Below are 21067 nucleotides of genomic sequence, written 5' to 3' on the forward strand. Positions count from 1 at the left end.
GCTGATGTCGGAATTTATAACAAGATGTAGCCTGTAATTTGAAGAACCACATAAATTCAACCAAATGTGGAATTTGTGCACAACTTGCTTTTTTTCATTGAGGCTGTGTCTAAATTAAGAATAGTGAGAGAAAAGAAGCTTGAAAGGCTTTTCCTCTCCTTTGGAGGTTTGAAAATAGACTGCTGGGGGGGAAAAAAATCTAGTTGCTGAAGATCTGAGCATATTATTCCCACCCATTATGCAAATCGTCTGTCAAATTCAAACAGTCATCGAATGATACGTCCTTTTCGTTGAGACACTTTAGCAACCTCTTTAGCGTCTCCTCCCCCAAAAAGACCTCATTGCGGTCCTTGGGGTCAACTTCCACACGTGCTTCCTTGCTCCAAATGTCTGACACAGGTGATGTTTGGATGGATTCCGTCTGGATCGCTACGTGTCTGAATAGATAGGACGTCTCCTCACTCGTACCCGCTTTGTGCTGCTTGATGAGGCCCGAAGGTTAAAGGTGACAGAACTGTAATCACCCCTCAACGGCGGAGGGATGGAGCCGTTAATTCACAGCATCACAAACAGGGGGAAAAATACCTTAAATGGACTGGCCTGGGCCCGCACACGCACATACAGCTTCAGCACTGATGTGAGAAGAGGGAACATGAAAAATAAAAAAAAACCTCAGAGCTTTTCTCTCACCAGAGGATCTGAAGAGAGAATTAGCCATGCACCATTTCCTCCCCTACTCCTGTGCAGACTGTTCTGCACTTCAAGCATCCTCACAGCTACACACATTTAATGTTTTAATGCTTTTTTATGCGGCTCTTTAATTTATTTATAGCTGTGTGGAAAGGGGACAGTCCAGCATATTTTTTAAAGGGCATTTGACCTGAAAATGTCATTTTTTGGGTGTAGTTTTTATCTACTATAGTTCCAGAAAGAAAGACATACATTGGATGTACACGTAAAATAACAGCCATATACAAACTGTATGTTTCTTTTTGAATATACGATGTGTGTTAATGTGCTTGAGAGACAGGCCATTGTCTGCAGACATATATGAGCACGCTAACACGAGTGTCCTCCTTCTCTCCCCACCCGCTTTTTGCCTAAATAATACAGGAGATGACCACGCCCCCTTGAGCCTGGTAGTCCAATGGCAAACGCGCGTCTTGTCAAGCGATATCTCCGCCAGCCTATCGTGTTGCTCCCGGCGATCCGTGCGAACCGGATGCCCTCCCCTTTTTTTCTTGAGCCGCCGACGTAGACGTCATGCGTGGATTTCGGGCACCGGCGCTCATTCGGTGTGGAGTTGCTCGCGGACGGAGGAGAGTGAGAATAGTCTCTTGTGGAACGTGGAGGAGATTGCCACATTGTGCGCGTTTGGACTATTGGCGTGAGTATGTGCACATGACTCGAGTGGAATTTGTAAAATGAGATTGTGGTCAAATTGTAATGGAATGTGGCGCGTGAGTGTGGGATTTTTTTTTTATTTTTTATAAAGATCAAACCAGCAGATGTGGAAAAAAAATCTCATCATAAGAACTATCGCCTGACTGTGTGGAAAATACCAGAAATTTAATTAGCCACGCTGCAACTTCTCCGATGCTTCCGGAGACGCGTCCACGCGTGGTGCATGTTGAATAAGAGATGCATGCGTGTAAAGTTTTTTTTTTCTTTTCTTCTCCTCCGAACAGTTTTAACTTGGATTAATTTTCACTCCCGTGTTTCCCCTCGAGTTTCAAAGTGCGCGAACGGCTGATAAATGGTGGCTATTATTTTTCAGCTTGAACAATGCGCGCCGGCTTTGTGCGGGACCATCTGTCATTGTATCGACATTACGGCAGAGCCCCACTCCTAAGGAGAAAAAAAAAACATCACACACACACACACACACACCCACAAACACATACTTAAAGAAAGGGAGAGAGAAAGAGAGAGAGAGACACCTGAAGAACAGACAGCGATCATTGAGAGCCACCACCCGTCTATGACCACGCCATGACGCATGGTGTCTGATATATCCCCTGCAAGAACACTACTAATTCAAAATGTTCACAAATCTTAACCACGGGAATTGTGTCATGCTATAATGAAGCAGCGTCTCTGGGGAAAAAAATACAAATAAAAAAAAATAGTCCAGAACAAAGTGTCCAGACTCTGCGCATCTGAATAGACTGAAATGGCTCGACTGCCATTTTTTTTAAACAGGGCGTCCACTCTTTAGTAGCTAAATTCACCGTCATCAGCAAGCGAGCTTCCTTTCAAAAAAATAAAATAAATACAAATAAAAATGGCCATGTCGATGAGCACTAATATGCCTTACAGTTAATGAGGCAGTGTCCATGAATTATTCTGCCATCTGGAATATCTTAAGTCTTCTAGACGCTGAGTGCGGCATTGTATTAAACAGTGCATTGAACACAGCATGATTTAATGAAACGACACAATGTGTTGGCTTTTATTGAGAAACTATCCTTCACTTTAAGTTTGAGTGCGTCTTCAGAAAAAAAAACAAAAAAAACGACTGGGTTAATTACAGTGGAATCCCCAAAGTCGAACACTGTTTGACTTCCAGATTGTTCTCATTTCAAAGCAATTTTTTTCCCCCATAGGCTATAATGTAAAGAGAATTATTCTATTCCATTCTCTAAAACAACTATTGACTCGTAACAGTCGTACAGGGCTAAAGTTAACCACTGTTTACTAACACTGAAATTAAGTAGAACGACTCAACAACTTCCATCTATCCATTTTCTGAGCCGCTTCTCCTCACTAGGGTCGCGGCCGTGCTGGAACCAATCCCAGCTATCATCGGGCAGGAGGTACACCCTGAACTGGTTGACAGCCAATCGCAGGGCACACATAAACAAACAACCATTCACACCTAGGGGCAATTGAGAGACTTCAATTAACCTACCATGCATGTTTTTGGGATGTGGGAGGAAACTGGAGTGCCCGGAGAAAACCCACGCAGGCACGGGGAGAACATGCAAACTCCACACAGGCGGGGCCGGGGATTGAACCCCGGTCCTCAGAACTGTGAGGCAGATGCTCTAACCAGTCGTCCACCGTGCCGCCGACACAACAACTTGAAGATGCATAATGGAGAAGGAACAGGAATCTTCAGATTTTATTTTTTTTTGTTTTGTTTTCCCCGAGTATCATTTTATAGGTGCTGCAGAATTAATAAGTGTACTATAAAAGTATATTTACATTAGCAACTGCTTGATAAAACGATTTTAGTGTGTTTAGTATGTGATTTATATTACTGGTATTGATCATATTGTTTTGAGAAGGTTGACATATATTGAAGTTCATTTTCTGGTTCGACGGTTGTCATCGGACTTTTCCTCTTTGGTATCAATGGTAGCATTCTGTGATGGCATTGCACACAAAAAATCAGAAAATCCTTCGGACCAGTCATTCACCACTATTTCATGGGTGAGATCATGTAGTTTCACTGAATTACAGAAGTTCAAAAATTTGTACTTATTTACTGCAAATATATATTTGTTCATCTATCTATGCAAGTGACGTATAGTGACAGGCAGAACAATGTAATGCTCTTCCACTCTATGGCATACAATTAACTTTTATACTCGTGATTATTGAAGTATACACAGTAGTAGTGTACTTTTTGTGACTGTTGTATGGTCATGGTCGAGTTTTCTGATGTAAAATTTGTGCCGTGGCTCAGTAAAGTTTGGCAAACACTGCTGCAGATGCTCACTCAGCATAATGGTGGTTTTAACGCCAGATGAGTTTGGATGAACAAAGTGTACCACTTTGGGGGCCTTCCACTTTGGAGATTCCGCTGTAAATCGACAGGGAATCGACAGCGGATGTCCGAAAGCACATCTGTTTTAATACAGTTTGGGCTCGTGGGTGGATGCTGGCGTATCCTGTCCTCACCCGCTGCAGCAATGATGCTATCTCCCGTGTAGCCCATTATCACGTATGAGCAATTTCATCCAGCTGAGAGGCTCTGAAGTGCGGCCCGCCGCAGTTGTTTCCCAAAACCTTCCTGGCACTAAGACTCGTGAAAATCTACGTTGTTATCATTAGGGAGTCTCATCACATGACTCCAAGCAGATCCACTTCCTGCCGTAATCAACTACTGAACACATGCATGAGGGAGAAGAAAAATGTGTTTCCCCCAACCACCTTTCCCCTTAGTCTTCTCAGTCATTAAAACTTAAGTCAATTATTTCTGACTCAACTGCAAGAGATATACAGGGAGGCCGCGTTTATTGCGGGGGATGAGTTCCAAACCCACCCGCAATAGGTGAAAATCCACGACATATTTGAACACACCCAAAAATTGCAAGCATAAAATGTATGGAAAATACTGTACGTATTGTAGTTTCTGTATGTTAGATATGCGCCTTTAAGAGGCAGGCCTGGTGGGGTAGCATGTGCGTGTCTGTGTGTGGCTGACAGCAGCTCCTGTGCGAGTGTGTTTTGTGTTCTGCCGGTGTTCAATAAACGGCTGAAAAGGGCATCGTCCGTCGACTGTGGCTCTCCTTTTCAAAATGGAAGGTTATTACAGTAAGTATACTTTAAAAATGAATATACAGAATAATACAGTGGTGCCTTGAGATACAAGTGACTCGACTTCGTTTTTTTTAGATACGAGCCATCGTTCAGACGATTTGTCGCTTTGACATGCGAGGGCAGACTTGAGATACGTGCGCTGTATGGTGGCAGTGAATTCACTTCACAACAAGAAGCATTTTGGCATTTAGTGAACAATTCTTCAAAAATTAGAGTTCAAGCTGTTTGTTGCCACTCCCAGTTGAAATTTACACTGTCTAACTAAACAGAACAAAGAGAATTACATGTGTATTTAAAACAAAACACATAGCTTAGCCTTTCAGTCCGCTAGTTTATTGCTAACGTTAAATAGCATTTGTATTGAGGTCCAGCACCAGACTAAACACAAAAAGTGCAGCAACACAGGTAGGCAGACAATATAACAGTACTTGCAGTCATATATTCTTTATCCTCTGCAACGAATGACTAATATTAGTGCAGTACTAATGATCTGAAAAGAGTTGAGACGTCTCAATGAATGGTATATCCGTATGTCTGACTTACATTGCCCCAGGTGGACAATTCTATTGAATTATTTAATTACTCTCTGTTTTTATAAAGTACACTATTATGGATTGCTATTTTTCCTTCATTAAATGAAATTTTTTTGGATAAGGCTGGAACGGATTAATGGCATTTCCATTCATTTCAATGGGAAAAGATGATTTGAGATTTGAGTGTGTTGAGTTACACGTGTGGTCACGGAACACATTCAACTTGTATGTCAAGGCGCCACTATAGCAGTGCGCGATTGATGAACCACAATACAGCGGCGGGACACCGTAAAGTCATGATGTCCAGTGGGCTGGAACCAAAAGTGGAAATAGACTTAGAATTTCTGTGTTTTTCTGTCTTTTTTTTCCATGCCAGACTTCATCCAGGGACCCAAAGAGGCAGGCATGTCGGGGGCCCGCTAGCACAGACCACTTGGAAGGCGTGAAGGCCCTCACAGGTAAAAGACGTCAGACGGTCAACAAGTTCAGAGCAACCGTGTCCATATGTGTGTTTAGTGCTTCCCTGTGTAAATGAAAAGGTTAGGTAATGGAGACCCCCCAGACGTCGTGGCATACTGCCCATCCAGATGAGTGGATGACCTCCGACCTTATGTCTAGCCACAGGCTCATGTCTGCCAGGGTCAAGCTAGTTGGCTTTCAAGGGCCTAACGGAGTTTGACATTTGAACCGGTGCTCCTTTTGCTTAATTAAGAAACTCTTACGTCGTGGGTGTGTAATTTTCCCGCGACTTAGGGATCAGTCGGTCGGGAGGCGAGCGAAACCCGTTAAACTCGGAACATCTGCTCTCGGTTTCGGTCTCCGTCCATGCCCAATAAAAGTCCCCGACATTCCCAGCTCCTTTACGAGACACCGCGGCTGCTTTAATCATGGCGCGGCGTAACCCTGTCCTCGCACAGGCGGGTGCTCTCGGGTCCTGTCGCAACACGCTCGTCATTATGCGGTCACGCCAGAAACTCCCCATGGAAATTTTGGAATCTTTCCCATTGTTCTTCAAGGAAAGGGGGGCTTTCATATGGAAGTGGGGAACGCCGGGAAATGACAGGCATTCTTTGTGGACTGTTTGAAAATAAACTGATGCCTCCTCGTTTTCCTCCTGACAATTAGACACAGACTTGAAATGAGGACACACTTAAAGCTTTAACAGAGGAATTTTCTCATGTTTCTGTGTGCAACGTGGAGCTTGGCTCTACATTTTTGTCCTTTTTTGTCCTCATATTGCCTTATCTAACCCCACCACCAACACCCCCTCCCAACCGCCCCCGGGTTCAAACAAGCCTGCTGCTTGAGCTCTGCTTTATGAGGTGTGACAGAGAGGTCTGTCTGCCCAGACTGCCTGTGCAGACTGGAAACGTAAAGCTTTACATTGGGGCTGGCTGCGGTCGCTTTGGGGAGGACTTAAACTCACTTCACCCCTATACGGGCCCTCTTATACAGGAAGTGGCGCTATGCTGCTGAGTTGGCATGAAAGTGTGTGTAGGGTTGGGGGTGGGGGTGCAGGATCCTAATTACCCATACGGTTTCTACTTTTCTTAAATGACAGACAAAACATACAAAAGCAGATGTTCTTTTTTTGTGCAAATTCTAAACATGTTGGTTGTAATAATAATTTGGTTCCAGGTGCTCTTCCTTCCTATTTCCTATTTGGGATTAAATAGCAGCTTTTATTCCTTCTATCCAACCAGTCTCGCAATATCACAGGGCAAAACTCACACCTTACACCCCACCCCCTTCCCCATCTCTTACGGTCCCTTTTCTTCCTCCTACTTCTCCCTTTTTCCCCACTGGGTCGACGGTAGTTCCCAGGTATTTGACCAGTGTAGCGTTGCCAAGAGGTTGCTTGTTCGTTCCTCCGTGACACAAAGGCAGCGTGCCTCCAGCAGGGGGATGAAAGAAAAAGGGGCTGTGCAGCCACTCCTTTTTACAATGGGAGTCCTTCTTAGCGAGGCTGTAGAGCAAATAACCACCTTTCTCTTTTTTTTAACAACTTCTCACAGTAGAAAGCGCGCCGTTGTGTGTACGTGTTAGTGTGCGCACACAAAGAGGACCGGATGTTGTTCACATCATTTAGAGAACGTTTTAATTTTTCTTACAGTATAGTGTAGCAGTGTAGCAAGATTGAGTTTTCCTATTTTAATTAAGCAAAAGTAAATTCCTACAAGCAGTAAATAGTAATAATAATTATTCATCATTTTAAAATATATTTCAAAATAATTTAATAGTGTCTTTGGAAAGTCACTGTGCACTTATTTTTATTAACAGACATGTTTTAATAGAGAACACAGGAGGTACATACTGTTAGCATGATAGCATAATTGCCTGAGTCATTTTTGAAAATGTTCAGAAAAAAAGAAAAAAAGAAATAAATAAATAAACATAACAAATTCACCAAACAAGAAGAGTCCAGTTGCCTTGATCCAACCTTTGCGGATTACCATGACCCGGATGATTGAGAATCAACATAGACATAAAGAAAAAAACCCACAATATTTAGCAAGCGTATTATTTTTTTATTGCTATTGTGACCGTAAATTAAAATGGCAATTATGGTATTAAACTAACGATAATCTATATTGAAAAGAATACAGGAGGTACATAAGTATTCTATATTGAAATATTTCTGTTAATTAAAATATAAGTGCAGAGTGACTTTCTAACCACCCGTTTAAAGGTGATTTGATAAAATAATTCTTTAGTACCAATATTTTAATATTTATTCTGATTAAAATTGGCCATTTATATGTACCATCTGAAAAAATTATTTCATAGAATATACTGTTGCACTTCATGTGTAAACGTTTTTATAGTAATGCCAAAATATACAATATTCACAGGCAAAAAAAATTAAATTATATTCAAAAGATTAAAGGTTATGTTTATGTTTGTCATCATTTAGTACATTTGCTGACTGAAAAAGTATTCATCGGATTATGTAAAAAAAAAAAAAAAGAAAATTTGGGGCATATTCAGTTTGGATTGGATTTTAGATTAGATTTTGCCTATTTACTCACTGGATAATGCCTGAATCTGAACGAATTCAGGCATGGGCATCTATTAAAGCCGGGCACTCTACTAAGTTCCATTGTAGTTTATTGTGTGATAGATGATAAAAGATTTGAGTGTTAAGAGTCCCCATCAATCTATGCCCTACATTATCACATGCTCCCTGTTGAATTATGCACTCTGCATTGAACTACTGGAGCTCAGTGGACTGTTATCATCTCATGTGGTTGTCAGGGGGAGGGAGCGGAAACCACAGGAGTCTTTTTATGGCTCCAGCTCCAGAGACAACCTGTTCTCAGGCACCTCTCTGCTGGCACTTTTTTATGACATCATAAATTCTTCCATTTCCTCTGACCGGCCCTAGGTGGGTAGACATACCTGGTCAGTAATTGTCTGTCTGCCCCTCTCATCTGTCAGCCTCCCCTCTTCCACAGCCGACTTCCTCCGGCAATACATCGTGGTGCCTGAAGGTTTCTCAGCACTTTAGCTGCCTTCTGGGTCCCTTTTTTTTTTTTTTTTCAAATTTAGGTCAGTGACCTTTCTGCATGCATGTGCACACCAAACGCTCAACAACAGCCTACTCTCAGACCTGTTGATACCTTTTGTTTGTCCAAATCTGGGAATGATGAGCAGAAAAGAAAGGATTACTGGGAAGAAAGGTGCTTTTTGTTGGGTGCGGGGTGGTTAAAGAAGAATAAGAAGCAGCACTGAGGAACATTCAACCTTCACATCCATCTGATGCATGCCCGAGTCTCCTCGAAAAGACAGGAACAATACGCGCACCAGCACGACAACATTCCTCAGGGGTTAAAAAGGTTAGGGGTCACCGGGTGACCCCACCCTGCCAATCAGTCCCAAGGCACCAGTGAGCTGTCTTTGTTTTTAGTTTATGTCGTCGCACTTGTTGAACACACTCCGCACCTTGTGTTTCAATGTGCCCTTTGCTCTTTATTGGCGCTTTTACTGTCCCGCAATGCCACCTTTAGCATGGTAAACATTGCTATTCTTAACATCTGAACCGATTTTTAAAACACGAGACCCCACACATGATGAGAAAAAAAATAGGCAAGTGTGTGCTTTCCGCTCTCATAGTGTGTGGTGTACTTGAGATGACCAACACGGCACACCACACAGCTAACACTAACTGTCGTAGTACCAAAACTGACCTGTGCGAGGCAACATGGTGTCACAAGGAATCTACACTGATGGAAAATACAAAGAAGAAGAAAGAGTAATAGTAGAAGAAATAGAAGTAGTTAAGCTAACTTTTAGCTTCTCTGGTAACGTTATACAAACACTCAAGACAAGCAATTGCTCCTCTATTTGTGTCAGCGATTGCCCTAATTGGCTATCTTCCCATTTCTCGTGACAATCACGGAGTCTGTAGTAGATCGTACGATTACCTGAAGATCGTAAATATTGAACATTAGTTTAACATTCACGATTGTCGGCCCTGAATCTTTTCAGAGCAGATCGGGAGAAAACAGTCTTAACACACACCACACCACAGGATAATCGCATAGGATAATTTTTTAAGAGCAGTAATTGGTGTGAAAAGTGTGGTACAGGTACCCCTCATGGTACCTCTCGTGGTACCTTTAGAATCATTGAATTAAATGTTCAAACTGAATAATGTTGCAGTGGTTTAAGCTTTTTTTATTTTATTTTTTTAATCCAGTACAGTACATTTGTTAAGTACTGTTCAGTTGTATTTAACTTTTAAGTACAGTATATTTTTGTATTTAATCTATGAGAACAGTTTGTTTTCACATTTATTTAAGTGAAAAAAATGTTTTTTTACTTGAAATTCTTAAATTAGGCCCCATTATCATTATGTGTGTACCCACCTTTAGATGTCAGGCTTTGTGTTTTTGGTTTGTTGTATAGTTTATAGTTATACAATTTGATTGAGTTGACTTTTTTTTGGGGTCATTTTTGTACTATGAGACAGGCTACATGCAATCAGCAGTTAAAACTAGATGCTTCACATTAGAGCAGACTGAGTCTTTGTGCAGGTTTGCCTTAGTGTGTGTAGCCAGAACTACATATGGACGAAAAGAACCGCAGACTGTAATTACTGCGCATACTTTGAATATTTACGTCGTATTTTATGAAAACTGTGGTTTATGTTCTATTTTCACTGGGAGCAGCAGCGCAGCGCATTTAGACACCGTCCCGCCTTTAAAGTGAAGCATATGCATGTGTAGGCATTTTAAGAGGGGGAGTGAGGGGAATGTATGAGGCCCCCAAAGGCAATCCGGAGGTCTGGAAGTCATTAAGTGCAAATGTACAGTATAGACTGGACATGCTGTAACATTAAAACCTCGCCCACTGCTGCATCAGACCACCCCAGAGACAAACCACTGGCACCTCCTCTTCCCCACCCCCTCGTCCATGGCTCACCTTCTGGGGAAGTGCATTTTGGGATTTCCGGAAGATACTCCAGAAATTAATCAGATCAGTGAGCAACTACTGGATTAATTGCACTAGTGTGTTTTGCATTTTCACCACAGAAAGGTGTTATTGATGACAAAGAGGAAAAAAAGTGTCAAATTGCCAATAGATGCCTCAAGATGGCGCCGAAGCACTATTCTATCAGACAGAGCTTTGGCTTGTCTAACAGAAACTCTTCCCCTCACTTCAACATAGTTCCTTGGCACCAAGATGCCACAGGATGACACCAAATAGGCAGGTTTTTCAAATAATGGTCGATAGGTGAATTTGCAAGTTGTGAAAACTATTTGGCGGTGAACTTCTATCTACACTTAGGAGTGCTAAAATGTTACTTAAAATATTGCCAGTTCATAAAGGTTTGACTCCGGAACAATTCATTTGACATTAGACCAACTTTGACGTTAACAAGCGCTGCAGTATGGATTGTTTTCAACTCTATGCAGAAAGATTTGCCTACTTGCACATCATTGCATTCCACTCCCACTGTACTACAAACATTTTACTTTCGCTAATTCTCACTTTCTTGTGTTCCCATTTCTTGCTGTAAGATGACTCTAATCCTCTGAATTTTATTATCCGCAGTAAATCTCCTCTTGGTTGAGGAAAGGAGAAGTTGCAAATGAAAGCCTATCTGGCTGCAGCTGCGGAAGCGCTCCAAAGATCGCTTATTGTCGGGAACAAAAAGAGCCTTTTTTATTTTGTCTAGCAGCTGACGCCTCTTCCCACCCACTTCTCCCAGAACCGCTTTTGTCGCTCGCCTAGAGTGACTCGCCTGGGGAAGAGTGAAAAGTTTCCTGGTGCCGCACTTGATAGATGAGTAGTGCACGATGAAGCTGCATGGTGGTTTGTTAGTGATAGGCTGAGGCAGGAGTGGCCTGCTCGCCATATGGTGCAATTATCTGCTATTTCAAAAGATTATCTGCCTCCATCAATGTAGCATTTAAGTGTGTGTGTACATGTGTGTGTTATGATCTTTGGTTTTAACCCCTGGTTTATGCTAGGTTAGCTATGATCCCCCCCCCCCCTCTCTCCAACACCAAAAAAATATTCAGCTGTAGAGAGGCGGGGAGGGTGAGACATTGAGCTGCACTGAGGGAGGGGAGTGGATTAAGAAGAAATGGCGGGCTGACACGAGGGTTGCCATGGCAAAGACCCCATTTCTCCTCACCATCGACCTACCCGTTTTTCATCTGAGGTCTCATTGTGGGGTGAGGGTGTGACTCTCCTATCTCATGTTTAGTTTCAAAGTAAACAAGGTGGATATCGACACCAAGGATTCCTGGTTTAAAAGCACAGCACACTACAGCTGTGCGATATGTTTCTATTTTAATATGAAACATGGGTGGGAAAACTTTTGTGCTCAAGGGCCACATTTTATGTGTAAGAACAGACAGCTGGGCGAGGTCATTCGTAGAGAGATAAGAAAGTTAAAAGGGGCATGTAGAATATTTAAAATATTTTATTCATGAAATAATTATTTCCAATGTTTAATTGTTACTTTACAATTTTAGGGAAAAACACCTAAATTAATGAAGACCCCCTAAAAATGTCCTTAAGCACCCTCTAAATGATTTGGTTGTGTAAAAACATATATATATATATATATATATATATATATATATATATATTTTTTAAACATTTTTAGTTTAAAAAAAGCCCCACCCTACTCACACACACGCACACTACACACGCACACCAACCAACCCATCCGACCCCAGATAAGTGGAAAAAAATGGATGGATGCATGGACCCCAAGATGGCCAGCCTTATTGCCTGCATGAGCTAGAGTAAGAGTCTCAGCACGAAATGGTAGTGGGAGCACTTTGTGAGAACACAGCACATGGCACCATCCAACACAGCACATGGCTGCCATTTTCTCATCAAAACACTACCCCTCTTATCGTACTCCACTGGAACATCGGCACATTCCTCTTCTGAATGTAGGTCAGCATACAGTGGTGACAAAGAGACATCTCTCTTGCTGAGCAATGAGCTCCTTACAGGACTTTTGATGCCACATGTAGAGACTCCATCTGCCATCTCTACAGATGCCTTCAACTTTGAAGTGCTCAAAGAAAAAGTCAACTCGGGTTTCCATGGAGTTGGTATCGCACAAAACTGTCTCAGGCAGATCCACTAAAGTGGAATCCCCAACTTCTCCATCAGCATCAACATGTTCGACAGCCTCTCTTGACTGGAGACAAGAAAAGGTTCAGTTTTCAATCCCGGACAATCCCTGAATTGATACGTTTCTCTGAGATAAAGTCTTAGGGGGGTCTTTGGGAAACTAATAAAAAAGGCACTAGAGCACTGAACAAATGGGGTTTGAACTTTTTCCTAAATTAAGTTGGGAGAACAAAATTCACCCTATCAATTTGATCGAAATGATAGGTGCCGAAACGAAAGGTATCAAAGGACCATGAAACGATATGGTGTTCTGCCAAGTCTTGAGGTTGGTTATGAAATTTCCCACTAAAACCTAACATAACGCCAGTATACTTGGAACAACAAAATTTAACAAAGAAATGGGCAGCCTTTTTTGATTTCATGTGCTGGACGAGGACATACCATTACTATGCACATCCTATGCCACCTTTCAACATTTCATGGAAAATCGGTGGTGTAGTTTTTGCATGATCCTTCTAACACACACACCAAACAATACCTCTCCCCTTTGTGCTTTCGTGCTTGGCAGAGGTAATGAGAACCTTGTTTCATCCGGCAGGCAGTTAGTGTTTTACATTAATGTTTTATTTACTATAAATGGAGCTTCCAATAGTCTAATGTATTTCTTTCTCGCATTAACAGAGGGATGGAGTGTGCACAAGCAGTAACTCAAAGAGCCAATTGTCTCTCCTTTATGGCTTTCTGAATTATAGCTGCAATAACGTGATGCATTTCTCATCCGTGGGGCGGAGAGCATGTTGGCGCAGTGGGCTGACATTTGCCTCCCGCCCCAACAGAGTAATGGATTCAGCCCCCCTTCTGCTCATTGACATCAGTAACCTAAGCTGATAAAAAGGGGGGTAACAAATGTTCATAGATGCGCGTTGGGCACCCTGACGTCAGCCCCGGCCGGCGCAGCGCGGCGGGGTGACACTGCTGATAGTTGTTCCCCTCGGAGCAAAAGCCCGCTTGTGACAATAGGAGCTCTCACCGGATGAAAGGCCAGCCTGCGCAGTGGGACATGGCAGCATTGTTCCCCCGGTTTAGATGTCCATAAGAACCATGACAGCCTTTAATATTATTCTGACCAATGTCGTGCCTGACGGTGTTTATTACAACAGAACATGTCGGTTTTAGAATTTCTGAGGAAAAGGACAATGATGGAGGTTGTTTTTGATCATTTCCATCCTCCATCCACACAACAATGACATTTTTCAATTTGTCCTATGATTAACTTCGCCAAATGTAATTATGATTTCAATGGGATGTGAGAATTTCTCACTTTCTTTGAATGGTCTGACCTCCTATTTCCATGCCAGATTAATGCTGCTCGGGGAGTTGTGCCATAAACCATACACGGATGTTGACTAACTTCCTACAGCTGATGTCAAGACGTTGCTTCAACACAGAGTTCCACACAGCAAGAATTCTTAACCACCAGTGAATCGATTACTATGCCTATTCCTAGTTTGAGGCAATAAAATTATTTTGCAAGGAGTAAAGCTAGACTTTTTATTCATCCCACACACCCCCCCCCCCCCCCCCACACACACACACACATTTTCCTAAATTACCTAAATACCCGGAGAAAACCCATGCAAGCACGGGGAGATCATGCAAACTTACAGAAAAGGGCCGTAGCCAAGATTTTAACCTGTGACATGCACTGCGAGGCAGACTTCCTAACCACTAGTCCCAGCATATAAAGACTATGTCTAATAATCCCTGCATAATCATATTTCACTTTGCTTGAATCTATCTATTCATGTTTTTATTTTTCCCTGTGTAGCCTATACCGAGTAAGACAGCAGTTTGTGTGCTGTCTGTAACAGCCTAAGATGCCACTAGATGGTGCCAAAGCTCCGTCTAAAAAGAAAGTAGTACATAGGTGTCAAGGCGCTATGTTGAAGTGGTACATCTCAACTGAGAGACAAGCTTTGTATGTTGGTGAGGAGCTAAATTTAGCATGGGTCATTAGGAGAAGAAATTACAAAAAGTCTGCCGCATATGCATGTACACTTGCACTAGCATCTTTTCGAAATAAAATCATCTGTGAGCCATTTGTTTTTATGGGTCATGTTGTATGATGAGTTAGAAATACGTTGTTGTTACAATTCAAGGTAAAAACAAACATTTGTCTGCTGTGTTTTTTAGGTGTCAACCAGTTTTTCACTGAAGATGACGACTTCAAAGAGATCTGATCCAGGTGGTAGCATGGCGAAAATGCAATACAGTGAACCCCCGTTTATCGCGGGGATACGTTCCACATCTACCTGCAAAAGGTAGAGGTTTGCAATATACAAGGACAGCATGAAAATATTTTTAAATAGCTAACAGGCTAACTGAAATTAGAATAGATTTCACGGTAATTATAAACATTCAGACTGGTACTTTAACAGACATTGTGCAGCAACACATACAAGCGGAGGATATAACAATATTCATAGGCATGTATTCTCTCAAAAACTATTTCTGGAACTCATTTGGGGACCTTCTGTGGCTCTTTTTGCTCTCAATCACGCTGCGTCTCTTCCAGTAGAGCTCAGTCCTGCTTGGAATGTTGTGGCTTAATGTGGTACGACACTGAAGGCATACAACTCTAAATTCAGACTAGCCTGTACAGTATACAGTAAAAACCCATTAAAAAAAAAGCAGTCACTGAAAAATTTGCAAGATAGCGGGGGAACACTGTAATGCAATAAAGCGCCTTAGTTTATAGTCCAGATTAAGCACACATGAGTCATTAACCGCTCCTCCTCTGCGGTCTGAGCCACATCCTGTTCAGCGCCGCCGTCCCGCTTGCCTCGGAGAACATTCAACGCTGTCGGTGAGTTTGGTATGGATCACATAGAAACCATCGACCGTTGACTGTGCCCCGAGGTTCGCCCCGACAACGTCAGCCAAGAGCGAAGAATGCCCCCCGGCCGTGACGGTCGGGCGAGTGGGCGCATGCAAAATCCCGAGGCACGCATTCCCCCCACACACAAGTCACACTGTGGTCACAATCAACATTCATTGCTGTCGCTGGGTTGGACTGTGTAGAAAAGCTCACTGAACAATGAGTGCAACTGTGGCCCAGATCTGCCTTGACTCCAGTCTCGGCCAACCAGCCCAACCGCATGTGAAAGGCTGTGATTTCTTTATTTATTTCCTTCTTGTTTTTCACTTCTATATTCTTCTGCTGGGGAGTCTCGGGGAGCAGGAGAAATAGGGACACAAATAGACTTCTGGCTGCTCGCTTGTCCTTATCCACCTCTCGTCTAATTGGCGGTTCTGTGTGCAGCAAGGGGGAAGGAAGTGGAGTGAATGTGTAATCATTCGGAGCCTCTTCTTCTTCAGATGTTGCATCCCTCTCTTTTTTGTTCGCCTAATTATACAGTGCGCTTGCTTAATTCCATGCTAACTGCCTGTCTTATGTTGGCAGTAATGGACCAGAGGAACAAATAAACGCTAGAATTAGTCACGTTTGGAAGATAGTCTTTCCGGTACAGCTTTTAACAGGGTTGTTTTGGACTTTGCAATTGAGGATGTCCCATTGTGCGTGTGCTTGACTTTCGTGACATGCTCTCTGGTTTCCTCTGTGCGTGTATTTGTGTGTGTCTAAACCAGGATTTCTCAAACTTGTTCAGCTCAATACCCAAATTAGAATGTATATACATTATCCTATCATGTGTAAATGTGGAGCATATGTCAATGTTATGGCAATACAAATGACTTTTCCAAGGTTTGGGGTCACCCAGGAAATTTCATGTTTTCCATGAAAACACACTGTTGTATATACAATTTAACTCAAAAACATGGGGTCACTTAGAAATGTCTGTTTAATAAATTGAATACACTACAAAGACAAGATATTTAATGTTCAAACTGATAAACTTTGTTTTTTTCAAAATATTCACTCATTTTGAATTTGATGACTGTAGAGCATTCCCAAAAAACTGGGACAGGGGCATGTTTACCACTGCGTTACATCACCGTTCCTTTTAACAACACTCAATAAGCATTTGGGAACTGAGGACACTAATTCTTCAAGCTTTGTAGGTGGAATTCTTTCTTCCTTGATGTACAACTTCAGTTGGTCAACAGACCGGGGTCTCCGTTGTCGTCAATTCTGGACTGATGGCAGGCCAGTCTAGTTCTCACACTCTTTTACCACGAAGCCGCGCTGTTGTAACACCTGCAGAATGGGGCATGGCATTATCTTGCTGAAATAAGCAGGGACGTCCTTGAAAAATATGTTGCTTGGAAGCCAGCATATGTTGCTCCAAAACTTGTATGTACCTTTCAGCATTAATGGTGCTTTTGCAGATGTGCAAGTTACCCATGCCATGGGCACTGATGCACACACACACACACATTTATATCCATCCAGCATCCATTTTCTGAGCCGCTTCTCCTCACTAGGGTCGCAGGCGTGCTGGAGCCTATCCCAGCTATCATCGGGCAGGAGGCGGGGTACACCCTGAATTGGTTGCCAGCCAATCGCAGGGCACATACAAACAAACAACCATTCGCACTCACATTCACACCTATGGGCAATTTAGAGTCTCCAATTCATGCATGTTTTTGGGATGTGGGAGGAAAGCGGAGTGCCCGGAGAAAACCCACGCAGGCACGGGGAGAACATGCAAACTCCACATAAGCAGGGCCGGGATTGAACCCCGGTCTTCAGAACTGTGAGGCTGACGCTCTAACCAGTCGCCCATCGTGCCGCCACACACACACACACATATATATAGAGAGAGAGAGAGAGAGAGAGAGACAGACAGAGGGACAAACTGTATAAATATATATACAGTACTACTGTTCAAAAGTTTGGAAATGAAGCGTGAAGCGGCTGGGATGAGAATCAGCACCTCCAAATCTGAGACCATGGTCCTCAGTCGGAAAAGGGTGGTGTGCCCTCTCCAGGTCGGGGATGAGATCCTGCCCCAATTGGAGGAGTTTGAGTATCTTGGGGTCTTGTTCACGAGTGAGGGAAGAATGGAACGGGAGATCCACAGGCGGATCGGTGCAGCATCTGCAGTGATGGGGACTTTGTATCGGTCCGTTGTGGTGAAGAAGGAGCTAAGCCGAAAGGCGAAGATCTCAATTTACCGGTCGATCTACGTTCCTACCCTCACCTATGGTCACGAGCTGTGGGTCGTGACCGAAAGAACAAGGTACCGGATACAAGCGTCCGAAATGAGTTTCCTCCGCAGGGTGTCCTGGCTCTCCCTTAGAGATAGGGTGAGAAGCTCTGTCATCCGGGAGGATCTCAGAGTAGAGCCGCTGCTCCTCCACATCAAGAGGAGCCAGATGAGGTGGCTCAGGCACCTGATTCAGACATGTTCCAGGCACGTCTCACCGGGAGGAGACCTCGGGGACGACCCAGGACACGCTGGAGAGACTATGTCTTTCGGTTGGCCTGGGAACACCTGGGGATCACCCCGGAAGAGCTGGATGAAGTGGCTTGGGAGAGAGAAGTCTGGGCGTCCCTGCTAAAGCTACTGCCCCCGTGATCTGACCTCGGATAAGCGGTAGAAAATGGATGGATGGATGGATGGAAATGAAATAGAAATGTCCTTATTTTCAGAAAAGAAATACTGTTTTGTTAATGAAAATAAACATGAATTGTCTGGGTGACCCCAAACTTTTTTAACTTGTATTGCCATAACATTGGTCTATACTACACAGAAACTAACAAGAACATAGACAAGAACAGTCATGAGCTACAACAAACATGAATAAAAAAATCCCTTAATGTTGCTTGATGATTAATGACATAGCTTACAGCATTTTACTTCCTACTCCCATAAAAGTGAACCTGCGGCCCATTTTGGACCTTGATACAAAGTTTGAGAAACCCTCCTTTCTTTAAATGAGTCATTCCATGTAGTGTCTCCATTCTTTCAAAATAAAGTCATACCTACAACACTGGTATCCGTTGTGAGTATTTTTATTTGTACATGACTCTTCTGATGGTATGTGCCCCCCCACCCCACTGTCATCAAGCGAGCCGTAACATCCATGGCCCTCTCTCGCCAGTCACTCTCTATTATTCATCAAAAAGCACTCTGTCCACTGGTGCAGAAGAGTGGAGGTGATGTAACTATGGCTACGAGCGTGCCTACGGACTGTCATTTTGGATGGATTCATGCGACAGGCGAAAAACGTTTGTTCAGCTTTGATGGCAGTGCCAACAGCATGGAACCAGGATGAGGATGATGATGACTGCATGATTTGTAACAGAATATACAAATTAGTTTAAACATGTTCAAGTTCTCGTCCCAAGTTATTGATGATAAAGGGAAAATTAAACTCCATGTTAAAGCCAATAGTAATAAAAAATAATTCACATGCACATTTTCACAGATTCCAATGGAAAAAGGTCTCTCTAGCGCCATCTAGTGTTCACTTTGCACAGGTGTAACGAGAAGCATGAGATGAGGTCAAATCATGGTTCTGACAATTTCCGTGCAGTTTACCAACTTCTACTGAGCCAAGGCAAATATTGCATTAGAAAAATCTCTAGGCACAACAGCAAGCAAAATCTTCAGTGTCAGGGGGCAGGGTTGGTTTTAGGGGGTTTAGGACAATGAACAATTAACACAAATTACAATTAACACAAATTACCAAATATTTGGGGGAGGTTTAAGGGGGGCTGAAATAGGCCTAGTGACGCCACTGAACCAAGTTAAAATATGTAGGTAAAGTAACGTAACGTATTTCCATGGAGCAGGCATCACAAAGTGTGACACAGTTTAAATTTGTCAGTCCATTGTATAAAAAAAAGACGAAATTAAATGGTCAAAACACATTAAAATGTGTAGCCTACGCGCATGACAAGAATGAAAAAAAGAATCATCTTCAGTTAAGGCACATCATGAAATGCCGAAATACATAAGCAAATTAAGACATCAGATAGAATTCACTCAAAAATGCCCAGATTAAGACACATTCACTGCCATTGACGGCTTTAGAAGTTAACTGGGAAGGCTGGCAGTGAATGAGTTTTAATAGAACATAACATCCATCCATTTTCTGAGCCGCTTCTCCTCACTAGGGTCGCGGGCCTGCTGGAGCCTATCCCAGCTATCATCGGGCAGGAGGCAGGGTACACCCTGAACTGGTTGCCAGCCAATCGCAGGGCACATAAAAAATCTAACAACCATTCGCACCCACATTCACACCTACGGGCAATTTAGAGTTGTCAATTAACCTACCATGCATGTTTTTGGGATGTGGGAGGAAACCGGAGTACCCGGAGAAAACCCACGCAGGCATAGGGTGAACATGCAAACTCCACACAGGTGGGGCCGGGGATTGAATCCCGGTCCTCATAACTGTGAGGCAGACGCTCTAACCAGTCGTCCACCGTGCCGCCTAGAACAAAACAGCTTCTAATACATTTTATTTACATATGATGTAATTTTACAAAAACTATTACGTGTGTGTATGTATATATATATATATATATATAAACAACACAGGATATAACAATTATGAAAAAGACCGTAGATTATATATAGTACAAATACACTACTACACTATTTGTACTATATAGTACAAATACATTGTTACTGTAATTAAGTACATTTTTCAGGTATCTGTACTTAAGTATTTATTATTCTGTCAACGTTTTACTTTTACTCCTCACATTTGAAAACAGATATGTGTACTTTCCTTACCGTGTCAAAATAGGCTCTGACTTTTTCAACCACCATTGGTGACGACAACTTGGAGATAAAGAAAAGACATTAATATAGAGAGTTACAGTCCTTAATTGATTGAGATCTTTGGGGTTTATGAGGCAGAAAAAAAGGGTTAGCAGCGACATGGAGGAACGTGAACCAGGGTGTATAAAGGACAATGACGCAATAGATTGTGAGAAGCAAGATATTCCACATCAGTCCTGAATTAAGAGAATTGTTTGATGTTGTTTGCTACAAGAATGATTTCGTGGCGAATGCACTTGTGTCTTGTTTTATGCCAGTTTAAAAAGTACCAACTTCTGGCGTTAAAAAAAAACATCTCAATCAGAAAAATAAATAAATAAATAAATAACACATACACGTAAGGTGTTTTTTTCGGCTATCAAGAGCTAATAATTAAGCATTTTGTGGCTAGGTCTTGGTCTAAAATAAGAAACACGTAACGTAGTTTGTTTTATTCACAGTACAAGCACTATAGGGAAACATTTTTTCATTGTGTCAGGTTATCAAACTGAATATTGTATTTAATTAATGTTAAATTCATTTGACGTTTTCACTTTTGCATTTATGTACATTTCAGTTTGTACCTTTTACAATTTTACACAAAAGCACTCATTTCGACGCTTAAGTCAGTAAATACTGGGGGTGAAT

The 21067-nt window shown here is 42.4% G+C and overlaps 1 long non-coding RNA gene across 1 annotated transcript; it reads left to right on the top strand.

Annotated features, from left to right (window-relative positions):
- Window positions 1-1153: 1153 nt before the first annotated feature.
- On the top strand, window positions 1154-14260 carry LOC133488977 (uncharacterized). The gene is made up of 3 exons (XR_009791782.1): window positions 1154-1387; window positions 5458-5539; window positions 14042-14260. It is a non-coding gene; the product is annotated as an uncharacterized LOC133488977 (long non-coding RNA).
- The last annotated feature ends 6807 nt before the right edge of the window (window positions 14261-21067 follow it).

Source organism: Phyllopteryx taeniolatus, chromosome 14 (assembly GCF_024500385.1).
Source record: "Phyllopteryx taeniolatus isolate TA_2022b chromosome 14, UOR_Ptae_1.2, whole genome shotgun sequence".
NCBI classification, from domain to species: domain Eukaryota; kingdom Metazoa; phylum Chordata; class Actinopteri; order Syngnathiformes; family Syngnathidae; genus Phyllopteryx; species Phyllopteryx taeniolatus.